Raw genomic sequence first — 12819 nt, forward strand, 5'->3', positions numbered from 1 at the left:
CCTGGGCAGCCTCTGCCAGGGCTCTGCCACCCTCACCCCAAACAACTTCTTCCTCCCATTGCAGTGGAACTTCCCCTGCTCCAGCTTGTGCCCGTTGCCCCTCGGCCTGTCCCTGGCAACCACGGAAAAGAGTCCGGCTCCATCCTCCTTCAACCCACCCTGGAGATCCTTGGCAGCATGAAGAAGGTCTCCCTTCAGCCTTCTCTTCTCCAGCCTCAAGAGTCCCAGCTCTCTCAGCCTTTCCTCACCAGGGAGATGCTCCAATCCCTCCAGCATCTTGGTTGCCCTACGCTGGACTCTCTCCAGCAGTTCCCAGTCTCTCTGGAACTGGGGAGCCCAGAACTGGACACAGGATTCCAGTTGTGGCCTCCCCAGTGCAGAGCAGAGGGGAAATCTGTCTAAAGACTTCTGCTGAACCTGGGACTAAGGAAATTTAGGCTAATTTCTGGCCAGGGATACCTCCCTTGGAAAGATGCAGAAAGAAACATCTGAACTGTAAATCTGTCTAAATACTTCTGCTGAACCTGGGACTAAGAAAATTTAGGCTAATCTCTGGCCGGGGATGCCTCCCTCGGAAAGATGCAGAAAGAAACATCTGAACTGTGTTACTGCCTGGCCGGGAAACAAAATGCCTTGGTCTGTCATAAAAAGTCAGCAGCTTCTCTGCCCTGACCAGCTCCTGGTCCCCTTCTCGCTCTGGCCAAGCCATAAACCATTGCAAAATCTGTCCATCAGGTGAAGAAGGAGCAAGTGCAAGGAAACAAGATAAAATGAGTGAGACATCCTCAACGCAGCTCAGCCTGGAGTTCCCAGCAGAAAACCCCGTGGCTCTGAGGAAGATGCTTCAGAGGGGATTTCATTATTAAAGACGAAGTGGCAGCCTTGAGGGGAGTCTGGTGGAGAAAGGACTCCCCAGGGTGGGAAAGGGATGTCTCAGGACCAGATGCAGGAGATGTTCACCTCTCCCAACACCCCAACAGCGCTGTCAGTGAGAAGTTGCCCGGCAGCCACCTGATGCAGACAAATTGCTCTAGAGAACAGCAATGACAGCTCCCGACACCCTCACTCCCAACCCCTCCTGGAGAGACACCTCATAATTTCACTTCCTGCACAGAGAGGAGATTTGACAGCGAGAGAAGTGATGGGGGACACACATCAGCCATCCCCAAGGTCCAGGAGTCCCTAGGGATCCACATATGAAACACAAGTTTACGGAACAGCCACGTACTGGGAGAAATTCCCCATTATCCATAATGGAGCTAAGGAGTGATAGAATCATTCAGGTTGGAAAAGACCATTGGGACCATCGAGTCCAACCGTCAACCCCACTCTACCAAATTCTCCCCTACACCGTATCCCCCAATACCACATCTAAATGACTCTTAAACACATCCAGGGATGGTGACTCAACCACCTCCCTGGGCAGCCTATTCCTGTGTCACTCCTGACTCTGGAGCTCGCAGTAGGGAGAGGAACCCAGCTCACAGCCTTTCTTTATTGGGCTTTTGGGATTTAATAGCTGGTTTTCAGCCCCAAGAAAACTCGCCATGAAAATGTCCCCGATGGGATGAAGTTTTGAGTTCTCAACACAACACACAAGTCAAGGAAACTTGTTTGGATGGTTTTTCTCATTGGGTTTTTCCAGGAAAGGGAGTTTAACACTCAGGTCCTGGAGGAGAAGAGACCTTCTTTAGATATTGTAATGAATAGGAAGGAGATGGGATTGCTGGCTTCAATGGACTGTGTGGAAATGGGGGTTGTTTTAAAACAAGGAGGAAAGAAACTGCACATAAGCCCTGTACTGTGATGGAGAAACTATATTAAAACCTCCACTCACCAAAGGAGTTAATGAATCTCCAATATTACAGTGATAAAAGCAGAGGGCATTTGTTTTTCTAGCCTAATTTCCTAGTTAACAGGCAAAATTCATCTTTCTCTCTAAACCTAGAAATATTCTCTTGCAAATGGTGGGTCTTTTCTGAGGTTGGTATAAACCCCGAATGGCTCCACCTTCAAGGGAGGTGGGTGAAGCTCCCCGTGTTTTGCTGGAGCTTTGACCCTGGAGTTCCACTGATTTACACCATCACACTCTGTCCTGGACACATTTGCAGCAGATTTTTCCCAGCAAGTTTTAAGAGCATCTCCTCTGGAGGGGGAAGAGCTTCCTGCCACCCCTGCAGTCTTCCCATCATCTCGGAAATATGTTTCAACATATGTCACCCTGACTCCACAAAAGCCATTTGGAATAATTTGTCTGCTCTGTAAAGACACGGTGTTTGTTAGGGAGATGGAAACTTCCCCCTGGACCTTTGGGAAGGGAGAGGTGGACTGTGATCTTTCAGTATCATACTGCAAATACCTCACCCCCCTGCCTGGCTGCAGCGCGTGTGTTAACCTCCCTCTCCGTGGAACTATTTGAGTTAGTGGCTGATTTATTCTGCTGAACAATTCCCAGCTTTCCAGCTCATTCTTTCTTTGAGCATCGTGCGTCAGGAGGTTTTTGGGGGCAGGATGGTTTGTTGATGAGCAGCACACGCGTGTGCGAGCTGCTGCTTCGAGCCCAAACCGGGAACAAGAGGCAGAAGACGACGCTTTATTTTTGTTTGCTTTCCCCTGAATATGGAAACCACCTGTGAGTGCTCCCCACAAGTGGCCTTGAGCAACAAGACGCTGCTAAAACCAGACCCTGGAAAGCTGGATTTGAATCCCAGCCTTGCTACGGAGGAGCTGAGGATGCTGCTGGTGCCATCTGGCTCTGTCGATGCCTCTGCTCATCCCACCCCTTCTCTCCAGTGCATCACCAGCACCTTCCAAAAGCAGGGATATTTTACAAGGTGCTTGCACGTAGCTTCACAAAATGACACGGTTGCGATACAAAACCCCTATCAAATCTACCCAAAACCCTAGTTACGTGTCATCACAGCCCCAGGAGCTCATTTGAAACTCCCAAGGCTTTGGGGAGAAATTTCAGCTCCTTTCAGCGTTAAGAGCTCATCAGAGGCATCGACTTTTCTATGCAGAAAGCCCCATTGCCAGCATTTTCTGCTCTCTTTGTTCATTAATAACAGGCGAAGATTTGTTTCTTCGCTCCTGAGCCTCTTCCCTGATCCCCCCTCACGAGGCGAGACGCGCGTGCCGTTATTATCCTGCATTTATCTCTCTCTCAGAGCGTCTTTTCTAACTCCCTGTCGCTCAGCACTGAGTCCTCGGGCGCCTCGGCTGATGCTCTGCCTCCTGCTCGTGTCTCTGCTGTCACCACTCGCTGCCACACACTCCTACAGGTGACACCACAGCGGGGGTCTGACACCCCGGCTCCAGCAAATTCTCAGCTCCTCGCTTTTTTCCAGCCCTTTCCTACCCTACAGCGGGAGGGACAACGAGCTGGGCTTGATCTTCAGCAGAATTGGTCTGGATTTCATGGATTTGTCATTTTTAAGGCCCAAAAAAAGTGCTGTTTTCCCACACCTGGTGTAATGAGGGCCATATAAATTCACCCAGTTATTCCCATCTCAAATACAACTGCCCATGGACAGAGTTAGGCTGTGTATTTAAAAAAACCAGGCAGCTGACCTTTGGTAATGGGCCCCATGATTAATTACCAGGCCAGATGAGAGCACGGATCTTATTTCAATTAGAGCCTTTTTGACTTCAGCTTCCAGACACCAGGACTGGCCATGGCTCCCTTTGCCAGGCTTTAAAATCCCCCATAACGGGTCCATGAGCACTGAATAGAGCACTTAGCAGGGACCTCGGTGGGTTTTTTCTCCAAGGCATTATGCTGAGCTTTTCCACACCCCCATTAATGTAAAGACGCAATTTAATTTTACAAGACTCTCAGAGCATCACCCCTGGGCTTTCAAGCTGCAATCAGAGGTTGCAAACCTCCCCGACCAGAGCCAAGGGGCCCTGAAGAGAGTCCCTAAGAGGGGTTGGAACAAGTGATTTCAGGGGGATTAAAATTCAGCATAATCTGGAGCTGCCGAGCATCCTTGTCAGGGATGGGTAAAGCTGGAGCAGAGGGGATTGTTGCGTTGGGAAATCCAGTGTCTTGGTTGTTAATGATGGAATTCCCATCAATCACAGCCTTGGGATACTGGTTTTAGAGCTGCACAACGTGCAGGCTCCCAGTTTAAGGGCTGTCACCGATTCTCATCCGGGGGTCCCTCATTCAGGGACTCTAAGCACTTTCCCAAAGGAGAAGGAACCATTTTGGGGGATTAGGAGCACGACTTGGTAAAGAGCTTGTCAGACCCTCATTCCCAGCTTGTGTACTGGTGAGACCAGCAAGAGGAGAAGAATTATCTCATCCCAGAGGATGCCATACCCCAGGGAAGTAGGACGGGATGCAGCCCCTGTTCCTGGAGCTCTCACCCCTGGGAAGGTCTGGGAAGGTTTGGGAAGAAAAGGTCTCATTGCTTTTGACCAAACCAGTCCAGCCCGAGATCAATTTGCTGGCAGGATTAGGCTGCCTCCTGATTGGAGAGGAGATTGCCTGTTTTTCATGTAAATGCTCTTTAATGGATGTTTAGTACAAAGCTGACAGCGATATGACAGATAGGATCCTCACGGGGGCTTTTTGCAATCACACTGTTAGTTTACTCCTTTAGATGACAGAGATCTTGATCTTTCAGTCTTTCAAGTGTTGTGTATTTTGGGTTTGGCGGGTGTGTATTTTTTTTTCCCTAAATGGTGGTGTCCTTGACAAATACACAAAAAAATGCCACGGAGCCAGGAAGAAAATACTAGTCTGCAAAGAAAAAAACTAAAAAAAAAAAGCAATCCAACCTAACACCACTGCAGCCGATCAGCCAAACCCCAGCTGGAGCAGAGAAAAGAATGGAAAAGAGATTTCATCAACAGCTTGGGGGGGGGATGGCAGAGAGGGGTCTCCTCACCCCTTCCTGCAGAGACGTGGGGTCTCTGTACAGCCAGGCTGCACCCAAAGGTGACATCCCAAATTCATGATCAATGGGGTAGGCGCTTCCATGGCCTGTGTGAGGTCATCACCGGAGAATCACAGAATGGTTTGGGTTGGAAGGGACCTTAAAAATCATCCCATTCCACCCCCTGCCCTGGGCAAGGACACCTCCCACCAGCCCAGGTTGCTCCAAGCCCCCTCCAACCTGCCCTTGAACCCCTCCAGAGATGGGGCAGCCACAGCTTCTTGGGGCAACTTGGGCCAGGGTCTCACCACCATCATCAGAAAACGTTCCTTCCTTATACCTAGGCTCAATCTCCCCTCTTTTAGTATAAAACCATGACCCTTTGTCCTATCACAACAGGCCCTGCCAAAAAGTCTGTCACCAGCCCTCTTAGTGCCACCAAGGGACCCGGCACAGCTTTTTCCTGCCTGCACCCAAGCACATATGGTCCTTTCATCCTCATCCTCACCAGGTACGAGCAGATCTCACCGGCTCCAAGAGCGTTGCCCTCATTTTTCAGGCTGCTCAGAGACCTCCCAGCAGAGGGGTTGGCTAAATTGAAATCCAGGAACAAAACTCCTCTGGTTTCCTCCATTACTGTTTGCATTAAATATTTCATTAATGCAATATCACAAGTCGCCAAAGCAGAGCGGATTGTTAAAAAAAAAAAAAAAAAAAAAACAAGACATCACACCATATTCCTCCCCAGCCCTTCTGAATGCATCAGCTGCAAGAATTCAATTTCTTACGGAATCCTAAAGGGAAATAAGAGGAGTTTGGGGAAAGAAGAAGGGGGAGGAAGAAGAAAGCCTCACCCAAAGAGAAATTAATGAATTAAATACAATCCAAACCAACCACCTAAGAGGCCAGCTGCAATCAGGGAGAACAGATGTAGATGTATAAAAGTAATGACGTTAGCTAATGGGAAGGAGAGAAGGATCTCTCCATCATTTATATTTTCTAACATGCTGAGACTTAGGACAAGCTATTAAGGAGCTGACATTTGCAAGTGTATTTAAGCCCTGCTTAGATTAAAGCTTTTTATTTCTTCTAACTCTCGTCTCCTCCCTACCACGTCCTCTAACATTTGCCCCCTCTTTAGTGGATTTATTTCTGTAAAGGTATTCAATATCTCCATCCACATCTGTGCGTCTCCCCTTTCTTCTCTTCTCTTATTTACCATGAAGCTAATGGTGAATAAATTAAGAGCAAAATGAATATATTCCTCCTATAAATAATTGATGGACATCTCTACGAAGGGATCCCACACAGGTTTCTGTGCGTGGGGGCACAAAACGCACGGAGCTCGGAGAACAAGAAGAGAAGAAATTTGTGTTCCTCATCACAGAAACTCAGAGCTCATGGGAGGAGGAAGGGGAATACTCCTGCCTGTCCCATTCCAGCAACAAAATTCGGTTATTATTCCCTTGGCATGGACACATCTGAGCCCCTAGTGCCACCCTCAGCCCCTGCTCGTGTCACTGTCCCCAGCTCGGAGCAGCCTGGCCACGGCCACGTCTCAGCAGCGCAGCCGAGGATAATTAAACTTTGCAGTTAAGAGATAACGTGAGAGATGCAGTTTTTTCCCCTCTGAGCTTTTCACATCACAGCTGGAAGCATTAGATAAGGTGGAAATTGGCCTATTTTCCAGCCCAAAGTAGCTTTGCGGCGAGAATACAAGGAAATTTAAGATTTTTTTTTTGCCCCTTCTTTGAAATAAAAAATTTGACGGGTTGCACTCGCGACACCCCCCGCTCCCTTTACTCCAAAAATCTCAGGGATGCAGCATGTTCTGAGACCAACGGGATGTTTTCCTAGGTAAGCAATGAGGAAAAAATGACGACTGTTGGAGATGATGCCGGAGATGATGCCGTATCCTTTATCCCAGGACGTGGTCCTCGGATGCTGGCGTGGCCACCACCATCACCCCGGCTGTGCCCGCTCCGGCCAGCCCCACTTGAGCAGATGTGACAGCCCAGGGAGCCGGGGGGAGGCCAGTCACTGGGGATTAGCTTTAAATGCCACATCTGTTGGCTTCCCAGTCGTGCCTGGGTGGAAAAGCACTTCACGGGGCGGAGGATGCTCGGCAGAGACAGGCGGGCAGATGTGAGTGACATGAGGTTGTCCCCCTTGCCCTCCCCAGCCCCCTGCCAAGCCACTTCCCTAACACTTTCTGACACACTTCTGCTAAAAACTACCGACTTGAGAGAAAGGGAGGGGAGCTGGGATTTGTCAGCTCTGGCTCTGGAACTCATCCGTGTGGCCAGGGATGAGGGCAGGAGGAGCAGTTTGCCAGGAGAAATCACTGCCACGGGATGCTGCTGGGGTCTGGGGCTCCGGGGGGGTTAGAAATTAAGCTGCTGAGCATTAACACAAACCATAAGATCATCCAGAGTGGGAAAAACCAGCATCAACCATCCAGCTTTTTGGAAATGGTGGAAACCCTGCTTGTTTCTTACTTACAGAGGCCTAATTAATTGCAGTTCCATATTCATATATATATATATATAGACACACACATAGGTATTCTCTTCCCACAGACACACATTTCCAATGCCCTCCCTGGAGACCTCAATTAAGAAAAGCCTCAGCCTTATCTCCCGCCACTGAGTTTCTCAGACAGATGTTGCAACGAGGCTGGGAGGAGGGAGGGGGGGTGGGAAGGGAAAGAAAAGAAAAGAAAATATTCTTTTCAACATTCAGATGAGCTGCACGTTTCAACCACCGCTTCCCCCAAGTGCCGGCGCCTTCTCCAAGGCAAACTGCTCCTCGCCCCAAATGGCAGCCAGGCCTGGATTGCTGTTTACTTGGAAAGATGCTTTCACAAGAGAGAGGGGGGAAAAAAAAAAAAAGAAAAAAAAAAGAGAAAAAAAGTCAAACGACCTCAATCCAGGATATTGCTTCCTTCCTCCTGACATTTATGAACTATGTATTTCACATCTCTGGTGCCGTGTTCCATAAAATAACATCTGTCATAGCCGGCAGCCCTCGGAAAGTGCTCTCGCTGGGGTTTACTTTGCAGATTTAGTGCTGGGGAAAAGGGGGCTGGAGAGGGTAAAAGGAGGGAGAAAAGAGAGTTGGCAGATCCCTGCAAAGCCCTGCCTGCAGGCTCCTTAATGAAGACGCCTTGTTTGCCCCCCCCAAAAAAACCTGTCCATCCCCATTTTTATGCCCCCGTTTCATTTCATGGGCATTTGGGGTCAAACGACCTCAATCCAGGATATTGCTTCCTTCCTCCTGACATTTATGAACTATGTATTTCACATCTCTGGTGCCGTGTTCCATAAAATAACATCTGTCATAGCCGGCAGCCCTTGGAAAGTGCTCTCGCTGGGGTTTACTTTGCAGATTTAGTGCTGGGGAAAAGGGGGCTGGAGAGGGTAAAAGGAGGGAGAAAAGAGAGTTGGCAGATCCCTGCAAAGCCCTGCCTGCAGGCTCCTTAATGAAGACGCCTTGTCTGCCCCAAAAAAAAAAACCTGTCCATCCCCATTTTCATGCCCCCGTTTCATTTCATGGGCATTTGGGGCAGAAGCTGCAAAACTGCTGCCTCCCAAAGCTGGAAAGCCCAGCCCGGACCCCCAGTCCCCAATGATCCCAGCCCAGCGGGTCCATAAAGAGAAGGAAATAAAGCACAAATCTCCCTGCAGCGCTTCTTTTTCAATCTTTTCTCCTGCCCGTTCCACCGCGTTTTTCTCTCCTTACTCATTCCTGCACTTTTGTCAACTTTTTTTTCTCCGTGTCACCCTGTCCCCCTCCATCCCCAACCTCCCTCCGTCGGCGTCTCGCTCCCCTGCTCCCGGCTCCGGAGCCGTCTCTTGACACCTCGAGTCACCATGACAACCTCCTCCGCGATGATGCCAATACGGATCGCAAAATTCCGCTGCCACTGGAGGCTCTTGTTCTCCACTGGCATAAATTTCCTTCCTCCTTCACCCAGAGAAGGTCTCGAAGGAGCTCAGAGGTTTAGTAACGAAGAAACCAAGACAAAATATTCCAGGACGGGGCACACGGGTAAACACTCTGGTTTCCAACTGGCAATAAAGTAATGTTGGGTTGCCCCCAGTTCCTCCAGCAACCTCCCCCAACCCAGTGCATTCCCACACCTCTCGTCCTCACCAAGGTGGTACCTGGTCAGACACATCTTTCCCACCTCAGCATCTTCCCCCTCTTCTCACCCCACCAATCACATCTCGTGATCCCGGATGGACCATTAACACCATTTCCCTAAGGAAACGAGGCTTCCTGCAGCAGACTATAGAACTTTTCCAAGCAACTCCATAATTCCCACCAAAAGTAGAATTCCTGCAGCAGAGTATAGAACTTTTTCAAGCAACTCCATAATTCCCACCAAAAGTAGCCCAAGGAGGAGTCTCAACCTGAAACCAGACACTGCATCTGCACCTGAGCCCGTCACGGACATGCAAGGACACAAGCAGTGGGGAAGAAAAACATCAATCCTGCCCCAAACTCGTGTTCATTAGGAAAAATTAACTCTCCTTCCAGTGAACAGACCGGTAAACACTCTGGTTTCCAACTGGCAATAAAGTTGGGTTGCCCCCAGTTCCTCCAGCAACCTCCCCCAACCCAGTGCTTTCCCATACCTCTCGTCCTCACCAAGGTGGTACCTGGTCTGACACATCTTTCCCACCTCAGCATCTTCCCCCTCTTCTCACCCCACCAATCACATCTCGTGATCCCGGATGGACCATTAACACCATTTCCCTAAGGAAATGAGGTTTAGTCACGAAGAAACAGACAAAATATTCCAGGACGGGGCACACGGGTAAACACTCTGGTTTCCAACTGGCAATAAAGTAATGTTGGGCTGCCCCCAGTTCCTCCAGCAACCTCCCCCAACCCAGTGCATTCCCACACCTCTCGTCCTCACCAAGGTGGTACCTGGTCAGACACATCTTTCCCACCTCAGCATCTTCCCCCTCTTCTCACCCCACCAATCACATCTCGTGATCCCGGATGGACCATTAACACCATTTCCCTAAGGAAACGAGGCTTCCTGCAGCAGACTATAGAACTTTTCCAAGCAACTCCATAATTCCCACCAAAAGTAGCCCAGGGAGGAGTCTCAACCTGCAGCCAGACACTGCATCTGCACCTGAGCCCGTCACGGACACGCAAGGACACAAGCAGTGGGGAAGAAAAACATCAATCCTGCCCCAAACTCGTGTTCATTAGGAAAAATTAACTCTCCTTCCAGTGAACAGACCAACTTCATCCCCCCGACCGGCAGCTGCTCCGAGGCTCCTATGCTCAGGGAGGGGACAGGATGGAGACACACGCTTTTAGGGGTAACACAAGGGACCTTTCAGCTACAGAAAAGTTCCTGTGGGCTTCAAGAAACACATCTCACTGGAGCCAAGTGCTCTAAGAACCAGGGGACCAACAAAACTAGGAGAGCTGAAGGTTCCCCGATGGCTCCTTTGGAGAGAGCACGAGGGGCTGAGTTACTGGTCAGAGAGGTGGGACAGCTCAGGATGCACAGGAGAACCAAGAAACAGCAAAATATCTGCAGAACCTGAATTTCTAGAGCTTCGTTAGGGCAGGAATGAGGAGGGGAGGGTACCTGGTCAGACACATCTTTCCCACTTCAGCAACTTTCCCACCTCAGCATCTTTCCCACCTCAGCATCTTCCCCCTCTTCTCACCCCATCAATCACATCTCGTGATCCCGGATGGACCATTAACACGAGGTGGTACCTGGTCAGACACATCTTTCCCACCTCAGCATCTTCTCCCTCTTCTCACCCCATCAATCACATCTCATGATCCCAGATGGACCATTAACACCATTTCCCTAAGGAAATGAGAATTCCTGCAGCAGAGTATAGAACTTTTTCAAGCAACTCCATAATTCCCACCAAAAGTAGCCCAAGGAGGAGTCTCAACCTGAAACCAGACACTGCATCTGCACCTGAGCCCGTCACGGACATGCAAGGACACAAGCAGTGGGGAAGAAAAACATCATTAGGAAAAATTAACTCTCCTTCCAGTGAACAGACCAACTTCATCCCCCCAACCGGCAGCTGCTCCGAGGCTCCCGTGCTCAGGGAGGGGGCAGGATGGAGACACACGCTTTTAGGGGTAACACAAGGGACCTTTCAGCTACAGAAAAGTTCCTGTGGGCTTCAAGAAACACATCTCACTGGAGCTAAGTGCTCTAAGAACCAGGGGACCAACAAAACCAGGAGAGCTGAAGGCTCCCCGATGGCTCCTTTGGAGAGAGCACGAGGGGCTGAGTTACTGGTCAGAGAGGTGGGACAGCTCAGGATGCAAAGGAGAACCAAGAAACAGCAAAATATCTGCAGAACCTGAATTTCTAGAGCTTCGTTAGGGCAGGAATGAGGAGGGGAGGGTGACAACCCTCTTTCAAAGCAAAAACAGCAGGAGGAATCACCCGGTGCTTTGAGCTGCCCAGCTCCTCGGGGGAGGCTGGAATTCAAACAAGCTCTCTCGCTTTCAGCTCGATTGCATTTGGATGCTCAACACTCAAAAATCGGGGTCCAGCTTCCAAATGTCAGATTTCAAAGACAAATGGGCCTGGGCTTTGGATCCGGAAACAGGTTGGCATTTCAAGCCTCCCCGGGGTTCAAAATTTGGGGGGGTTTTGGACCTGAATTTTTGACTTACGCTGCACTCTCTTTGAAAGGCACCGTCTCACTCAGTTTTTACATTAAATTATCATAACAGGCTCAGGCAATTTATCGTGGCGCACGTCAGGATGAGGAAAACCAAGTACTTTGTGACAAATACAGACAGATGGCACAGGGTATGGATGTGCCAATGCACCAGGCATATATTTAATTAGGTCTGCAAGCGAGGGCACCCATCACTTGCATTCCCTCTCGTGGAATGGTCTTTCCATCAACCTATTGACTGGAATTTCTGGTTTTCAGATATTCCCTTTACTTCCCCCATGGTACATCCATTGGCAGAGGTGGCTGGGCACAAACGCAGGGTATGGGCTGCACATTGACAAACGAGGCTGTTTTGTTGCAGAACTGCCCCCCCCCAAAAAAGCTTAAACACAAAGAAAATAGAGGGAGAAATAGCAGAGAGATGCCTGGGCACGGATCTGGCTCCATGGAAGAATGAAGGGGCAACGCTGCTTTCCAGGCTGGAGCTTTTAGGTGACACCAGAGATGGAAACATCCCAAGAGGGATGGGGTGAATGAGTCTCAGAGCAAGGTCAATAGCTGTGAGGTTAAAAATTCCTCCTCCTGGCCATTTCACAGCAGATCAAGGGGCTAAAGGGGGGGAGGTTTCATCTCCCAGCTCCATCCCAAGGCCGGGTGCCTTCCCCGCCGCCGCAGCCGAGCAGAACACTTCATCTCGCCACGGCCATAAAACCGGGGACGGGCTCCCCTTTGAGGCTTAATTAATGGATGTTTGCAAAGCGCTGGGAAATCCTGAGGGGAAGGGAGGCCCGTGTTATCGTGGCAAGGAATCTTATTGCTGGGTTTCGGTTGGCGGTGGCTGCCGCTCGCGTTAAATTCATGCGGCGCTTTGTAGGCGACTAAAGCGCTCTCTCTGCTGCGCATCGTTCACCTTGGCAGCCCAAAATCACAGCTGAAAGGCTGCTGATGTCTCCCCCCCCCAAAAAAAAAGTAAAAAAAAATTAAAAAAAAATTAAAAAATAAAAAACCCTTGAAAGAAGCATTCTGCGCCAAGATAATTCTGCTTATATAACACATTATCTGTCTTTCTCTTCTCCTGGATTTTATTACTAAGAGATATTTGCATGAAAACAGGATCTTTGTTGCTGAGGAAATTCATCTGCTACCACTCATGTCCCCATTCTGCTGCGGTCGAGTGACAGCTATTGTGCTCTGCTCCCAGCCCTGGCTATTTATACACTCCCCGACCCGCGTCTGCGTCCGCC

Source organism: Calidris pugnax, unplaced genomic scaffold (assembly GCF_001431845.1).
Source record: "Calidris pugnax isolate Ruff unplaced genomic scaffold, ASM143184v1 scaffold280, whole genome shotgun sequence".
NCBI lineage: Eukaryota > Metazoa > Chordata > Aves > Charadriiformes > Scolopacidae > Calidris > Calidris pugnax.